At 48.0% G+C, this 16,025-nt stretch overlaps 2 long non-coding RNA genes across 6 annotated transcripts; one reads left to right on the top strand and one right to left on the bottom strand.

The window, feature by feature from the left end:
• Positions 1-536: 536 nt before the first annotated feature.
• LOC125414611 (uncharacterized) lies at positions 537-3,939 on the top strand. Of its 5 annotated transcripts, none has more exons than XR_015002288.2 (5): positions 537-695; positions 861-950; positions 2,444-2,539; positions 3,138-3,318; positions 3,477-3,939. It is a non-coding gene; the product is annotated as an uncharacterized LOC125414611 (long non-coding RNA). The 5 variants fall into 5 exon arrangements; XR_015002289.2 differs by having other exon boundaries at positions 3,106-3,318; XR_015738095.1 differs by lacking the exons at positions 537-695; positions 861-950 and adding an exon at positions 1,925-2,038.
• LOC148121715 (uncharacterized) lies at positions 1,212-1,873 on the bottom strand. Its single transcript, XR_015738096.1, has 2 exons — positions 1,775-1,873; positions 1,212-1,660 (listed from the first exon to the last, which is right to left on the bottom strand). It is a non-coding gene; the product is annotated as an uncharacterized LOC148121715 (long non-coding RNA).
• Positions 3,940-16,025: the final 12,086 nt, after the last annotated feature.

Below are 16,025 nucleotides of genomic sequence, written 5' to 3'. Positions count from 1 at the left end.
GAGTCACCCAAGACCTCAGTGATCCACAGTGCCAGAAGTGACAGCCTATAACTGAATTCCAGTGAGCCTCTTGGCTGTGAATTTCTAGGTTTCAGGTCATTGTGGGGACAGGATAGCAGCCCCTGCCTTCCAGAAGTCTAGGAGAGCCACTGTGTGGACACAGACTGGGTCGAGGGGTACAGATCATATGAGTGTTGTGTAGACAGGAGTTCCCCTAATTCCAGGATGTACCCCGGGAGGTGTCAGCCTTTACCTATGACTAAACACAGCCCCCTGACAGGTCCTGATCAGGGGACAATCAAGGAGGAGGGGAAGGAGGGGCTGTCAAGGGAGCCATCCGCACTCATTGACTGTACCAGTTCCAGGGGTTGACAGCAGGTATGGGGGGGGGCACGTGCTGATGTCCCCCTGTGTCTCCCTGACAAGGTGCAAGCTGGCTTTGGTCCCTTTTCTGTTCTTCTGACTGGGATCAGCAGAGGGAGTAATGTTACCATCCCCCAGATTTACCACCAGACAAAACCCATTTTCAGAAAAGACAGGCACGGTTTTATGTAAGAGACTGGACAGAGTCTGCAGGAGTCCAGAGGAGACTGTCAGAATGATGGGAATAACCTTATCCTGGTCAAGGTCAAGAGGATGAGAGAGGAGGTGCAGGGAGCGGAGAGTCTTGAGCAGCTGGGAGGAGGAAGAGCCAGGTATGGGGGATGGTGGGGTGGGCTCAGGTGTGGGGGATGGTGAGGTGTGGGGGATGGTGGGGTGGGGCCCAGGTGTGGGGATGGTGGGGTGGTGGGGCGGGGCTCAGGTGAGGGGGCTATGTGCCTGCTCAGCATCTCTAAGCATTAGCTTCTCTTGGCTTACAGTTTCATGGTGTCCGAACACATCTGGGCTGCGAAGAAGGACTGCATGCGTACAACTGTTCAGTTGGTCGCCCAGCCATTGGGTGGCCTTGGGTGAGTCATTCTGTTCCCAGGGAATCCTAGTTTTTCTATATTGGTGCTAACGGGTTATCTCTCGCCAGGCTGCTATGAGGATTAACTGCACTACAGGCAGCTTTTTAGCCCCCACTCAGCATATAGAACTGGCTCACGGGGGTCAGTTTCATATAAATCACAACACTGCCATTTAATGAGCACTTGTTCCGTCCAGACCCCAGCTGTTTTCCTACCTCGGTCATCTCAAACCTTCACAGGCAACCCCAACGTCGCTGCCCATTTTTAAAAAATATTTTTTATTTATTCTTTGACAATTTCACACATGTATACAATGTATCCAATCACTGCCTCCCATCTTCATGTCCTCTCAGATTTCCAAATTATTACTATTAATTTGTAACCCACTGAGTTTAATTAGTGCTGCCTGTTGGAATACTGGCTGGTCTTGTTGGCTTGGTCTTGTTCAGGGAACCCGGAGCCAACCCCTGGTTCCAGAAGCCAGCACCAGCACCGCCCAGCTCCCCTCCCCATCCTCGGCCTCACGTTCTTTCCTCCCCTTCTTCTGTCATGTCCTCTGAGCCTTGGGGAGGAGGTTGATGTGATGGGCCTATTTAGGAATGAGTCCTCGGTCGCCACTTAGCCTCAGCCCTTTGACCAGTTCTAAGTCTCCAGATTCGTCTCCACCCAGGGCAGAAGCTTCTCTGGCCAAGGCTGAGAGCCGTACTGATCTATGGGAACAAACATAAATATTTGGCTTACCATTTTGTTCCAGTGTTACAGATAAGCAAGTAGAGGTCCTTGCCCCAGTCACAGAGGGCCAAGGTGATGAGCGGTTTATTTACCTCCCAGCTTCCAAAGACCCATTGGGAAACGGGCCTGGGCCATGCAGGTCTCTGGCTCATGGCTCTGGAGGTTTGGAACAGGACACGTGGGCATCAGCGCTCCTCACCTCAATCTGCTAGCTCATCAGTTCTGCTGACCGGACCCTCCCCCACACCCAGGAGTCCTGGTTCTCCTGTTAAAAGCTGGGGTGGGGGAAGGAACCCTTACACAGAGTGCAAATGTGTCCCTGGATTCTCCTGGAACCCAGGCGCGCACAGACAGAAGTTGTGTACCCAGGATTTTAGTATTTCCTCTCCGGCTCCAGCCCCAATTTGAGGGCCTGTAAAAGCTTGAACGGCGTCCAGTGCGGCGTGGTTTGCCTAAGCCAGGCTCCCGGCGCTGAGTCAAAGCCCACACAGGGACCAGGGCGCCTGGGGTGGGGTGGGGGGACCATACAAGGAGGGGCGGATGGCGGGAGGGAAGCTGCTGGGGGGTGGGTGGAAGCACGGAGAAGGCGCCAGCTGCGGGGGCAAGGGGACGCGGGCGGGGAGGGGACTCTGAAGCGCCCACACGCAAATGGCCCAGCCTGCCAGGAGCTGGCTGATCTGCCTCTGAGCAAACCTCAGGGGCTGGGGTGCACTCATGGGGAGAGGTGAAGGCGTAATTGCTTGACCCTTTTCTTCCCCCAGAGCCCGTGAAGCTTTCCCATGTTCATCGGGACAGTGGTAGGAGCTGGAAAGAGAAGCTTCCTTGTGGCTGGGTGGATAGACCTGGTGTCAAGAGAGGTGGGTGCTAAGGGCACTTCTGGTCTCTTACTTTTAAACACCTTCCCCCCACCTCCAGCATGAAAACACCTTGTCCTTGAGCTGTGTGAGTCTACACAGCTCACTAACCCTCTCTGAGTTGAGGCTCTCTCCTATGTAAAGCCCAAAGGGGTGTGTGTGTGTGTGTGTTTCTGTTTGTCTGTGTGTCTGTATCTGTCTCTGTGTATGTGTCTGTCTGTGTCTGTGTAACTGTGTGTGTGTCTGTGTGTGTGTCTGTGACTGTGTGTGTGTCTGTGTGTATCTGTGTGTGTGTCTGTACGTATGTGTGTGTGTCTCTCTGTGTGTCTCTGTGTGTATATGTGTCTCTCTGTGTGTGTCTCTGTGTGTGTGTGTGTCTGTGTGTCTGTACGTATGTGTGTGTATCTGTGTGTGTGTATATGTGTCTCTGTGTGTATGTCTATGTGTGTGTATATGTGTCTGTGTGTGTGTCTCTCTCTGTGTGTGTATGTGTGTGTGTGTCTGTGTGTGTGTACGTATGTGTGTGTGTCTCTCTGTGTGTGTGTATGTGTGTCTACTCCTATCTGTAGCTCTAGTTCCAGCATATGAATGTGTGAGGCAGGATAGAGACAGAAAAATTAACGTCTTGGGAAAGGAAGAGTCCTTCAGCCTGGGATCCAGTGTGTGGGGCCTGCTGGCTGAGTCCAGAAACTGCAACCCAATCGATACAGCCAGAACTGCCAGCTGAGGTTGGGCTTGTCTTCCTGCATCCGTGGCAAGCAGGAGTGATCGAGACACAAATGGTGAGCACTTAGGGTAGAGGCCTGTGGCTTTCCGGTTAACTGGATCTGTGTTCTTCCCTCACCTCTAATCTAAACGTGCCTCACAAAACCACCTCAAAACTCATTCACAAGAGGCAGTCCCCGAAGCAAGCCACTTTTTCCAATTTCGTTTTTTAAAGTGATGGTGGTGGAGGATGACAGCAGGATGGCTGAGGACCCCAAGCTGGCTGAGAACTCTCTGTGGACCTGAGGATGACCTTGAACTCCTGATCTTCCTGCCTCCGCCTCCCCAAGTGTTGGTTGAGATTACAGGGGGACATGAGCCACCACACCCATCTTAAATCTTACTTAAGTTTTAAACCCTGCTTAATCTTTAAGGCTTGTGGTGAGCGGCCTCCCTTGAATGACATAATTTAGAAACCCGCAAGATTGTACATTAGGCCACTGTCCTGATGCGGTAGTCCAACTTCCTCTAGAAAACCCACTGTGAAAATCTTAGGTATGGACTTGCTTTTCCTAATGGCCATTCAGAGTCTCTCTCTCTCTCTCCTACCCTTCTTCCCTTCCCCCCTCCTCCATCTAGTCGATGCTTAATGTATTACCTCTTAACTCCTTTTTAATAAACTCACCGATTCACTCTGACTTGCCTTGAAATTCTTTTCTGTGGTGCAGTCAAGGATCCCACTTTAGCTTAGCACAGATCCCCGACACACACACACTCGGGAGGGGTGCATTCAGGCTACTAGCGGCAGCAGCGGGTTGGGTCTCCCAGCCACCCTTGACATAACCAGAGCTACAGGCAAGGTGTGTCAGCCCTGATGGAGGAAGAAGGACTAGACACTTCCTGGGTGTGAAGGGGTCAGTGTGGCAGCTCTGGACACATCACTCTCAGGGGACTGGCCCCATATCTTCCAGGGCCACTCATGCTCTGAGCACTGTAGCCTCAGTACCCAGCTCAGATCAGGCGGGGCCGGGGCTCCACAGCAGAGGCTCCGTGCATTCTCCTCTGCTTCTTTAAAGTCCAGAGGCCCTGAAAACCAAGCATGTGTGCATGTGTGCATGTGTGCATGTGTGTATGTGTGATGGCTGGAGCTGAAGCTAAAGCTGACCTCAGCAGAACTCACTGGTGACTTCAAGTGACACATTGCAGTGCACCGGTACCCCACTGCCTGGAAACCCACATCTGTGACACCTTTGCTACCAGGGCTGTCCCCAGGCTGGGATGAAACAGGTGACCTAGCATACAACAATGACATCGTAGGACTTTTCTACCCTTCCTTAGCCAAGCCAAACTTCTAATGTCCTTGTCCCCAAAGGCTCCTCATAGGAAACTGTGACCAGACAAAATCCCTCACCGTGTGCAGGGTGGCTTTCTCGGTGTTCTAGAGCCACCATGTGCAGGGTGGCCCCTCAGCCCGTTTCCAGAGACAACCATCTTGGGAACATCTCGAAGGACTTATGTGGGGCCTTCATACATGAACACCTGTGCATAAAATGGTCCTCAGGGCATACCTCTTTGGGGGAGCAGGGCTAAAGGGATTTTTGTTTTTATAGTCTTATTTTGAAATAATTAGAATTTCATAGAAAAGTGCAAAGTACAGGGGAGTCAAGCACTCTTCCCCAGCTGCTCTCAACGTCTGTCACTGCCATGTGGCCTAGTTTGCCTTCTATTGTGTGAGAAAGACCACGACCAAAAGCAACTTGGGGAGGAAAGGCTTTAGTTGGCCTACAGTTCCCGCTCACAGTCCATCACTGAGGGAAGTTGGGGCAGGAACACAAGGCAGGAACAGGAAGGCCATGAGGAGCACTGCTTACTGATGTGCTCCTCATGGTTTGTTCAGTTTTCTTCTTTCACTACCCAGGACCACCTGCCTAGGGGTGGCACTGCCTACATCCGGCTGGACCCTCCCACATCCATCATTAATCAAGAAAATGCCCCCACAGACTTGCCTATAGGAAATCTGATAGAGGCATTTTCTCAAATGAGATTCCCTTTTCCCAGATGAATTGCCCTGTGTCAAGATGATGATAGATAGATAGATAGATAGATAGATAGATAGATAGATAGATAGATAGATCTATTGGATCAGTTGGATGAGAGAGAGGGAGAGAGAGAGAGAGAGAATATAGAAAGAGCGAAAGCTAAGTGAGAATGATGTGGGCTTTTGAAACCCCAAGGCCACCCCCAGTACACACTTCCTCCTGAACTGGCTGGTCTAATGTCATCTAGAGTCATCAGAGAGGAAGGAACTTCAACTGAGAAAATGTCTCTATAAGATCCAGCTGTAAGGCATGTTCTCAGTGATCAACAGGGGAGGGTCTAACCCACTGGGGGTGGTGCCATCCCTGGGTTGGTGGTCCAGGATTCTATAAGAAAGCAGGGTGAGCAAACCAGGGGAAGCAAGCCAGTAAGCAGCACCTCTTCATGTCCTCCGCATCAGCTCCTGCCTCCAGGTTCCCACCCTGTTTGAGTTCCTGTCCTGACTTCCTTTGGTGATGAACAGAAATGTGGGAGTGTAAGCCAAATAAACCCTTTCTCCCCAACTTGCTTCTTGATCATGCTGTTTCATTGCAGCGATAGAAACCCTAATGGAATCCTCCTAACCCTTCCCAAACAGTTCCACCAACTGGGGATCAAGTATTCAAACATATGAGCCTATGGAGGGTGGTGGTGCACGCCTTTAATCGCAGCACTCAGGAGGCAGAGGCAGGCAGATCTCTGTGAGCTGTAGACCAGCCTGGTCTACAAGAGCCTAAATGAGCCTATGGGGGCCGTTCTTATTCGAATCACAAGTTTTCCTGTTTGTTTTCAACTGCTGTGAGAAAGACTATGACCAAGATAATTAGGGAGGAAAGGGTTTGTTTTGTTTATTTGTTTGTTTTTAAATATTTACTTATATTTTGTGTGTATTGGTGTTTTGCCTGTGAGGGTGTTGGATCCCCTGGAACCTGAGTTATAGGCAGTTGTGAGCTGTCATGTGGGTGCTGGGAATTGAACCCCGGTCCTCTGGAAGAGCAACCAGTGCTCTTAACTGCTGAGCCATCTCTCCAGACCCTGTTTGTTTTTTTATAGTTCATCACTAAGGGAAGTCAGGGCAGGATCTCGAGGCAGCCGCCTGGAGGCAGGATCTGAAGCTGAAGCCATGGAGGATTCCCCATAGCTTGCTCAGCCATCTTTCTTATACCCTCCAGGACCACCTGCTTAGGGGATGGCACTGCTCACAATGGGCTCCCTGCGCCGATAAATCATTAATCAAGAAAATACCCTACAGACTTGTCCATAAGCTAATATGATGGAGGCAGTTTCTCAATTGGGGTTTTGCCTCCCAGATAATTCAAGTGTGATGGTTTGAATGATAATGACCCCCAAAGTCTCATATATTTGAATACTTGGTCCTCAGGTAATGGAACTATTTGGAAAGAATTAAGAGTTATGGCCTTGTTGAAGGAGATGTGTTCCTTTGAGGTCTTAAATGCCCTCACCAAGCCCATCCACCCCCTGTCTGTGGTTCGGGGGTACTCAGTAGCTGAGTAGTAGTTCTCAGCTACTGCTCTGGTGTCAAACCTGTTTGCTTCCCACAATGATGATCATGTTCCAATCCTCTGAAAGTGTAAGTAAGTTTCAAATCTTTCATAAGTGTTGCCTTGGTTCACGGGAGACCATTTCCTAAATATAACATTAGTAGCACAGACACTGAGAGGAAACAACTAATAAATGGGACCTTCTGAAACTGAGAAGCTTCTATAAAGCAAAGGACATGATCAACAAGGCAAAATGACAGCCTACAGAATGGGAAAAGATCTTCACCAACCCCATATCCAACAGAGGGCTAATCTCCAAAATATACAAAGAACTCAAGAAATTGGTCATCAAAACAACACATAATCCAATAAAAAATAGGGTACAGACCTAAACAGGGATCTCTCAACAGAGGAATCTAAAATGGCTGAAAGACACTTAAGGAAATGCTCAGCATCCTTAACCATCAGAGAAATGCAAATCAAAACAACTCTGAGATTCCATCCTACACCTGTAAGAATGACCAAGATCAAAAACACTGATGACAATTTATGCTGGAGATGTTGTGGGGTAAAGGGAACACTACTGCATTGCTGGTGGGAGTGCAAGCTGGTACAACCCCTTTGGATTTCAGTATGGCAATTTCTCAGAAAATTAGGAAACAATCTTCCTCTAGACCCAGCAATACCACTTTTTAGTATATACCCAAAAGATGCTCAATCATACCACAAGGACATGTGCTCAACTATGTTCATAGCAGCTTTATTTGTCATAGCCAGAACCTGGAAACAACCTAAATGCCCCTCGACCGAAGAATAGATAAGGAAAACGTGGTACATTTACACAATGGAGTACTACACAGGAGAAAAGAATGACATCTTGAAATTTCCAGGCAAAAGAATGGATCTAGAAAACATCATATTGAGTGAGGTAACCCAGAAAGACAAATATCATATGTACTCACTCATAAGTGACTTTTAGATATAAAGCCAAAAAGAAGCCAACAATTCACAATCCCAGAGAACCTAGACAACAAAGAGGACCCATACTAAGAGAGACATACATGAGTCTAATGTGTACACGGGAAGCAGAAAAAGACACGATCTTCTGAGTAAACTGGGAGCATGGGGATCAAGAAAGAGGGTAGAATGGGAGGGGAGAGAAAGGGAGGGAAGCAGAGAAAAATGTACAGTTCAATAAAAAAAAAGAAAAAGAAAAAGAAGACTTGCCTTGGTCATGGAGTCTCCTCATAGCACTAGAACAGTTACTAAGACACTCTAGCTTGTGCCAAGTTGAAAAAAAAAAATAAAACCTTACCAGGATAAATAGGCATTGCAAGAATGCTCACTTGCAGAATGGTTAAAAAACATCAGCCCCTGATGAAAATCCACTGACACACATCAACTGTACGAATCAGCAAATTGCTGTGGAGGATGTTTTTCAGGATAAAATTTAGTTGTTATGAGAGAAACCCAAAGCTTCCAAAATTGTATTCCCATTACAGTACACAGAGATGATGGCAGTGAACTATAAAGTTCACTAGTATGCTGGCTAGTTTATGTCAGCTTGACACAAGTTAAGGTCGTGTACGAAGAAGGAATCTTAACGGAGAAAATTTCTTTCATAGGTTGGCCTGTAGACAAGCCAGTAGGGTATCTTCTTGATTCGTGATTTATGTGGAGGGCACAGATCACTGGGAGTGGTGCCATCTCTGGGAAGGTGGACCTGCGTTGTATAACAAATAGTCCATTGCTGAGGGAAGTCAGGGCAGGAACTCAAGGCAGGAACCTAGAGGCAGGATCTGAAGCAGAAGCCATGAGGGGTCCCTGCTTATTGACTTGCCCCCTATGGCTTGCTCAGCCTTCTTTCTTACACCATCCAGGACCATCTGCTTAGGGGGTGGCACAGATCACAGTGGGCTTACTTCCTGAGCAAGCAAGCCAGGAAGTCCTCCACAGCCTCAGCTTCAGCTCCTACCTTGAGTTCCTTCCCTAATGTCTACAAACTGTAAGATGAAATGGACCCATTCCTCCCCAAGTTGGTCTTTGGTCATAGTGCTTCATTACAGCAACAGAAATGCTATCTAAGGCACTGGGGTAAAAGAACACAGCTGTGTCTTAGTTCTTGGAGCTGCTTAAAAACAAACTAACCAACAAGCAACGCCACAAAAGAAGTTTACTTCTGACAGTCCTGGAGGTTGAGGAGTCCCATTGAGAGCTGGGGACATATTGCAGAGGTAGAGTGATTGCTTAACATGTAGGAATTCCTAGGTTCAACTCCTAGCATTGCAAGAACAAAATAATACCAGCAATATCAGGAGGAGGAGGAGGAAGAGGCAGAGGAGGAAGAGAAAGAGGAGAAGACGACAAGAGGCAGGAAGAGAAGGAAGAAGATAAGGAAGGAGGAAGAGGAAAAAGTCAATGCATCATTGTATCAGCAGACTTGGAAAGTGATCAGGGCTTGCTTTCTAGTTCATGGATGGTATCTTATTACTGTGTCCTCAGATAGCGAAAGAGGGGACATCTGGCCTCTTCGGCCCCCCAGAAATGCACTGAATCTCATTCATGAAAGCTCTTCTCTCATCATCTCATCACACCACTTAGGCTTTAACACGTAAATTTGGAACAGATGCAAACACAGACAAAACTGACCTATAGAAGACTGCTTGAGTGTTGGCAAATAACCCAGGACAGGGGTTATAGCTTCACACGTACACGCAACTCATCTGTGCACATTAGAGAGGCTCAGCATTGATTTTGAAGAGCTGGCTTAATTAATACAGATGTTTACTTATCGTTTATACAGAAATCTGAGCTATTATTCTGCCCTGATCTATGATGCCATCAAGGGTCCAGACCCCATTCATGTTGTTGCTCTATTATCTCTAACATATTGTCCTCACTCATAAGATGCAAGGGGGCACGCTACATGGCCACCATCCATCCAGAGGGTAAGGGGGAAGCAATTGTCAACCAAGCTCTTTCAGAACACAAATCGGTATAGAAGGAGTCTGCTCTTCTGTTTTCCGAATGCCCAGACCTGAATAATCACACAGAAACTATATTAATGACAGCATTATTTGGCCTATTAGCTCAGGCTTCTTAACTAACTCTTACATCTTAAATTAACCCATTTCTATTAATCTGTGTATCACCACGAGGGTGTGGCTTACCAGATAAGGTTCTGGTGTCTTTCTCCTTCGGCAGCTACATGGCATCTCTCTGTCTCCACCTGCTTTCTCTCTATATCTCTGTTCTGATTTCCCGCCTGGCTTTGCTCTACTAAGCCATTGGTGGAAACAGCTTCTTTAATAACCAATGGTAATAAAACATATTCACAGCATACAGAGGGCAATCCCACATCACATCAGTTGTCTTATTATATCAAGTAACAGCAAAATGTACTTGTAACAAACAATAAGCACCTGTTACCTCGGTTTCTGTGGGTCGGGAATTTGAAAGTTGTGGACAAGGCATCGTACAGGATGACAGCCTTTGGAAGGCTTATCTGGGTGTGAAGTTTGCTTCTACAGTGGCTGACTCAGGCAGAAAAACCTCAATCCCTTGCTCAAGGGCCATTCAATAAGACTGCTTCATGGCGTTCATGACTCGGAAAATGGCTCTTTCCAGGTGACTGTCAGCTGCCACAATCGTGATGCTATCCAGCTGCATTTTTCATCAACCACACTCTATGAGGATCCCAAAAGAGTATCAGGAGTTGAAAATATGTTTGTATCTCTGTGGTGATTTGAATGAAAACAGCCCCCACAGGCTCATATATTTGAACTTTTGGTTCCTAGTGGATCAGATGCGAGCTCTTAGTTACTGCTCCAGCTCCATATCTGCCTGCCTGCTGCCATGTTCCTTGACCATGATGGTCATGGACTCACCCTCAGGACCTGTAAGCAAGCCCCCAATTAAATGCTTCCTTTATCAAGTTGTCTTGGTCATGGTGTCTTTTCACAGCTAGAACAATGACTAAGACAGTCTTCTAGAAGGTAAACTATAGTCTCTTCTTCCACCTCCCCTTTTCTCCCACCCTCATAGTGCAGCTGTCTTCTTCTTCTTCTTCTTCTTCTTCTTCTTCTTCTTCTTCTTCTTCTTCTTCTTCTTCTTCTTCTTCTTCTTCTTCTTCTTCTTCTTCTTCCTCTCCTTCTCCTCCTCCTCCTCCTCCTCCTCCTCCTCCTCCTCCTCCTTCTTCTTCTTGAGGCAGAAACTATGATCATGTCTCATTTTTCTCTCACAGCAAAAGATTTTTAGCTGAGCTTACACCATGCAATAGATAACTGTCCTATATTCATTTCTGTGACTCTGAACCTGTTAGCTCTGAGGCATGCCAAGTGCAAGGGAGGCAGGAGGGGAGGGGCAGGGACTGGGCCTGGTTAAACAGGCTAAGCCAGCAGACAGAGTAGCAAGGCATGAAATTACAGCTGGGAGCTAGAGAGATTGCCCAGAGGCTAAGAGCACTTGCTGCTCTTTCAGAGAACTGAAGTTTGGTCTCTAGCACCCACATCAGGTGGCTCACAACCACCAGTAGGTCCAACTCCAGGGGATCTAATGCCTTCCTTTGGCCTCGGTGGGCAAACCACCCATCAATATACATAAAAGATAAAATAAAATTTAAAAGCAGAGTGAGTCCAGTGTGATGCCAAAAACATGGACTGGGGCCAGGGAAGGCTTAATCTAAGCATCCAGGCTAAGGGTCATAGTCCTGGTGCCAAGGATCCACAAGGTCTGGAGGGGAGAAGGGATTTCAGGAAGCACTCTCAGCTTCAGCAATGAAATCAAGTGCAGACAAATGCTGACCACACTCTCCTACTCAGGAAGGTATGATAAAGGGTTTAGGGTTGAGGTGTAGCTTATTCAGTAGAGTATTTACCTACCAATTCCTAAATTAGATTCTGAGTACCAAATAAAGTGCCAAACCCAGCACTCACAAGGTCAAGACAGATCGGAAGTTCAAAGTCATCTTTGGCTACATACAAGTTGAAGGTTGGCCTGGGATAGGAGATTAAAAGATTAAACGATTGGTTAGTGATGTGTTCAAGGGTATGGAGGAGGATGTGACGACCAAGCACATCACTTCTGGAGTTCTTCCTTCCCCACTAGTGGCTCACCCTCATCTCCTCTTCCCCCACTTGGATGTCCCCATAGTAAGGAAAAATTGTCTACAACTCCACCCTTCACATTTTGGCTGACCCACCACTAGGCTTTCTATACACAGGAGCTTTTTTATGCAGCTGTAATCAAAAGGTATGTCCTAATTGTAAATGCTTTTTCCACTTGGCATGGCAGTACAGGACTTTCCTACGATTGTTTCTTAATGTGATTTTTTTAAAGTAACACAATCTCATTATAGAGAACTAATAAAAGAAAAAGTAGACATTAGAAGTTGGGGAAGCTGCTCATTTGGTAGCGTGCATGAAGTCCTGGGTTTGATCACTAGCACCCTGTAAACCAGGCACGGTGGTATATACCTGTAACCCTGATACACAGGAGATAGAGGCAGAAAGTTAAGAGTTCAAAGTCATCCTTAGTTGCATGGAAAGTTCAAGGACAACCTGCACTATGAGAGTTGTCAAAACAAAAAAAAAAAAAGATAAAAATTAATAAGACCTGTTTTAAAAACTTGAGGACACATTTCATCCTAAAGTCCACTGGGCCCTCCACAGCTTGTCAGTCAGTAGAGAAACAGGACGGTTCTCCTACTAGAGCAGCAGTTCTGGAACTTTCCTGAAGTATCAAAATTATCCACAATCCCATTTTAAAAGTCACCCTCCCCTTCAAAAGAGCAGGCAAACGCCATGAGCAAGGCATCACCAGAACCAGAGGTTGAAGTGCCCAATGAGCATGAGAGATGTTCTCTTCTATTGCTCAGAAAAACGAAGAGTTAAAACAGTGAGATGCGCCCCCTTCCCTGGAAAGCTGGCAAACAGTCAAGTGTGATAAGGTCTCCGCCAGGCAAGGGAATGAATGGGCACGGATGGATGTAAGTCCTGGAAAAGTCATCTGGAGTTGTTGATGAACATTTAGCATGCTCTGTAAGGACAGTCACAGAACCGCCCCACTTCCAGTTCCAAACCCCAGAACGTGAAGACACAGGATCTGTACTGAAGCACCCCTTCATTTAATCAGTTGGTATCTGTTAATCAGTCACTATGGGCCACCCGCTGTTTGGATACCAGAAATACAGCAGCACACAAAACAAACCCAAATCCTGCCTTCTGACAAGTTTACCTACTAAGAGAAGATGCTGGTCAACCGTGGGCGTGGATGAGGGCGGGGTTTAAGTGTGTCAGGGAAGGCTTCCTGGAGAAGACCCATATGTTAGCTACTCTTCTTGTTGCTATGACAAACACAACTCAAGAAAGGGTCATAGTTTTAGCTTCAGCATCAACCTAACATGAATTTAGGGTCATCAGGAAAGAGGGAATCTCAGCTAGAGAACTGCCTCTATAAGACTGGCCTGTGGGGGCATTTTCTCGATGGCTAATTGATGTAGGGAGGCCCAGTCCACTGTGGGTATTACTAGTCATAGGTAGGAAGGACTAGGTTGTGTAAAAAAGCAAGCTGATTGTGGACCTGAAGCAGGGTTTCTCGGTGGTCTCTGCTCCAGGCTCCCATCCTGGCTCCCTTCCGTGACTGACTGTAACTTCTAATATGAAATAAACCATTTCCTCCCCAAGTTGCTTTTGGCCATGGTGTTTATCACAGAAACAGAAAGCAAATTCGGACAGGAAGGGAGGGTTTATTTTGGGCCATTATTTGAGGGGACAATCCATCATGATGACTAAAGCAGGGAGGCAGGGGTGTGAGGCAGCTGATCATACTGAATTCACACTCAGCAATCAGAGCTTTGGAGGCTGGTGTCAGCCCACTTGGTCCTTTTTATCCATGGCAGCATCCCAGCCCTTGTGATGATATCACCCACACATAAGGTGGGTCTTCCGGAGATGTGTCTTACATGTGGTTCTAAATCCCGTCTGGGTGGCAAGACTCAACATCACAGATAGCATTTCATTGAAGAACAGAAGATGAGAGAACTAGGCATGGGGACATCTGAGGCTGTCCTGGTTAGAATTTCTCTTGCTGCAATGAAGCACCAATGGGGAGAAAAGGGTCTATTCCAGTTTACAATTCTCAGCTTATACTCTGCGGCTGGGGGAAATAAGGGCAGGAACCTAGAGGCTGAGCAGAGGACACGGAGGGCGCTGCTTCCTGATTTGCTCCCATGGCTTGCTCGGCCATGCTCTCTTTTAGTATCCAGGGTCACCAGCCCAGGACTGGCATTGCTCACAACGGGGGTTCTCCCACACCAATAGTCAATCTTGAGAGAATGCACCACAGACTTGCCTACAGCCAGTCTGACGGGGGCGTTTTCTCCACGGAAAGACCCTCTTCCCAGATGACTCTAGCCTGTGCTGAACCGATATGAAACTGACCATCACAGAGCATCCCAAGCAATAAGAACACCTAATGCAAAATCTTGGAGGCATGCTGAGTCTGGTGTGTCAGCAAACCACATCGTGGAGGAGGCTGGAGCTCAGTTGATAGAGCATTTTGCCTAACGTGCGTAGAGACCCGTGTCAGATTCCCAGCACCGTATCAACCGGGTGGAGTGGAGAAACCTGCAATTTCAGCACTTGGCAGGGAGACAAGAGAATCCGAAATTCAAGGTCATCCTTGGATATATATGGAGTTCAGGGCCAGCCTGGGTTACATGAGACCTTCGTACACACACACACACACACACACACACACACACACACACACACCTGGGGCGGAGGTACGGATGACGGTATTGGCAGATGGTGAGTTCAAGAAGGTACAAGGGGTAAATGGCACAGAGCCTTGGAGGTGACAATGAAAACTCAGCTTTCCTGTGACTAGAACCAGACAGTGTCTGGGGTGGGCCGTGGAGCCAAGTTAACAGAGGCTTCGGAGAGGGATGTGTCTGCTGAGGACTAGGGACTGTGCCCTGAACACTGTAAATGAACATCTGAAGAGGAGAGGGTGGGAGGGGCCTGGTCAGGAGAAGAACTTCCACCACTGTGGGTGGGCACCGTGTGCTTCCCTAGAGGAGGGACTCAGAAAGGACTCTGAGAGCAAGAGGGCAGCAGGTGACAGAGCCCTGAGCAGCTGCACCCAGGCAGCTGTTCCTCTAGAACAATGGGGTGCCCTGTGTCCTTCCCTTGTGTTCCAGAGGCCTCTCACCCAGGGCCAGGACAAAGCAGGTCCCTTCGTTAAAGTCTCCATCACAGCACAGCTGTGCTCAGTGGCGGAGACTCTGGCCCAGAGGAAGCAGGCAGGCGAGTAGTTCAAGCACCGGCTCCTGGGAATAGTGCTGGGGCTTCAAAGAGGAAGACGTCCCCTGACTTAAGGGTTGGGCCAAAGGAAGGACACGGCCCTGGGAGGGGCCAGGGAGAGGCCAGGCCAGATGAGGCCAGCGTTGAGTGGAAAAGCAGACGGAGCAAAATGCTTCTTCCTTCCCCTCGTTGGGGTGCCCAGCAGAGCAGGCACAGCGTGGTGAACTCAGAGGCAGGGCTACCTGCATTTAACTCCTGGGGAGTCGGCAGATAACTGTCTAGTGAGATAGAATTATGGAGTGAGACTTTATCGTCCTGTTTCCTGAGGGAGAAACTGAGGCTCAGAGAGGGACTCATTTGCCCAAGGTCACCCAATCAGAGGAGGACTGGGAACCACACCAGGCCTCTGACACCCATGACAATCTGCAGCCACCAACACTGACACACTTAGGAGACCAGGCTGGGAGCAGGGAGCAGGACCCAAAGAAGGTAAAATAGTTCCAGATGGAGGAAGAAAATGAGAAGAGAGGACCTGGACCTGAGGAGAGTGGGCACCTGCGGAGGAAGGACCACAATGAGAACAGCCAATCCACACGGCAGGAGGAGGTGGAGCCATGAGAGAAGATAGTACTGGAGATCAGCCTGTGGCACTGAGAAGGATGAACACACACTCACATGCACGCATGCGCGCGCGCACACACACACACACACACACACACACACACATCCTCCTGCTGCCATCTCACCCTCTGAACAGCTTTGGGCTGGAGAAGTATAACACTTCCTGTTTCCCTTCATGGTGCTAAGCAGTGCTAAGCAAGTTTCCAGAACCTTCTTTTATTTATTTATTTATTTATTACAAATAGTGTTCTGCTTGCATGTATACTTGCAGGCCAGAAGAGG

The sequence above is a fragment of the Myodes glareolus genome, chromosome 6, assembly GCF_982192425.1.
Source record: "Myodes glareolus chromosome 6, mMyoGla1.1, whole genome shotgun sequence".
NCBI classification, from domain to species: domain Eukaryota; kingdom Metazoa; phylum Chordata; class Mammalia; order Rodentia; family Cricetidae; genus Myodes; species Myodes glareolus.
The sequence above is the reverse complement of the archived record's forward strand: the minus strand, read 5'-3'. Positions and strand labels throughout refer to the sequence as shown.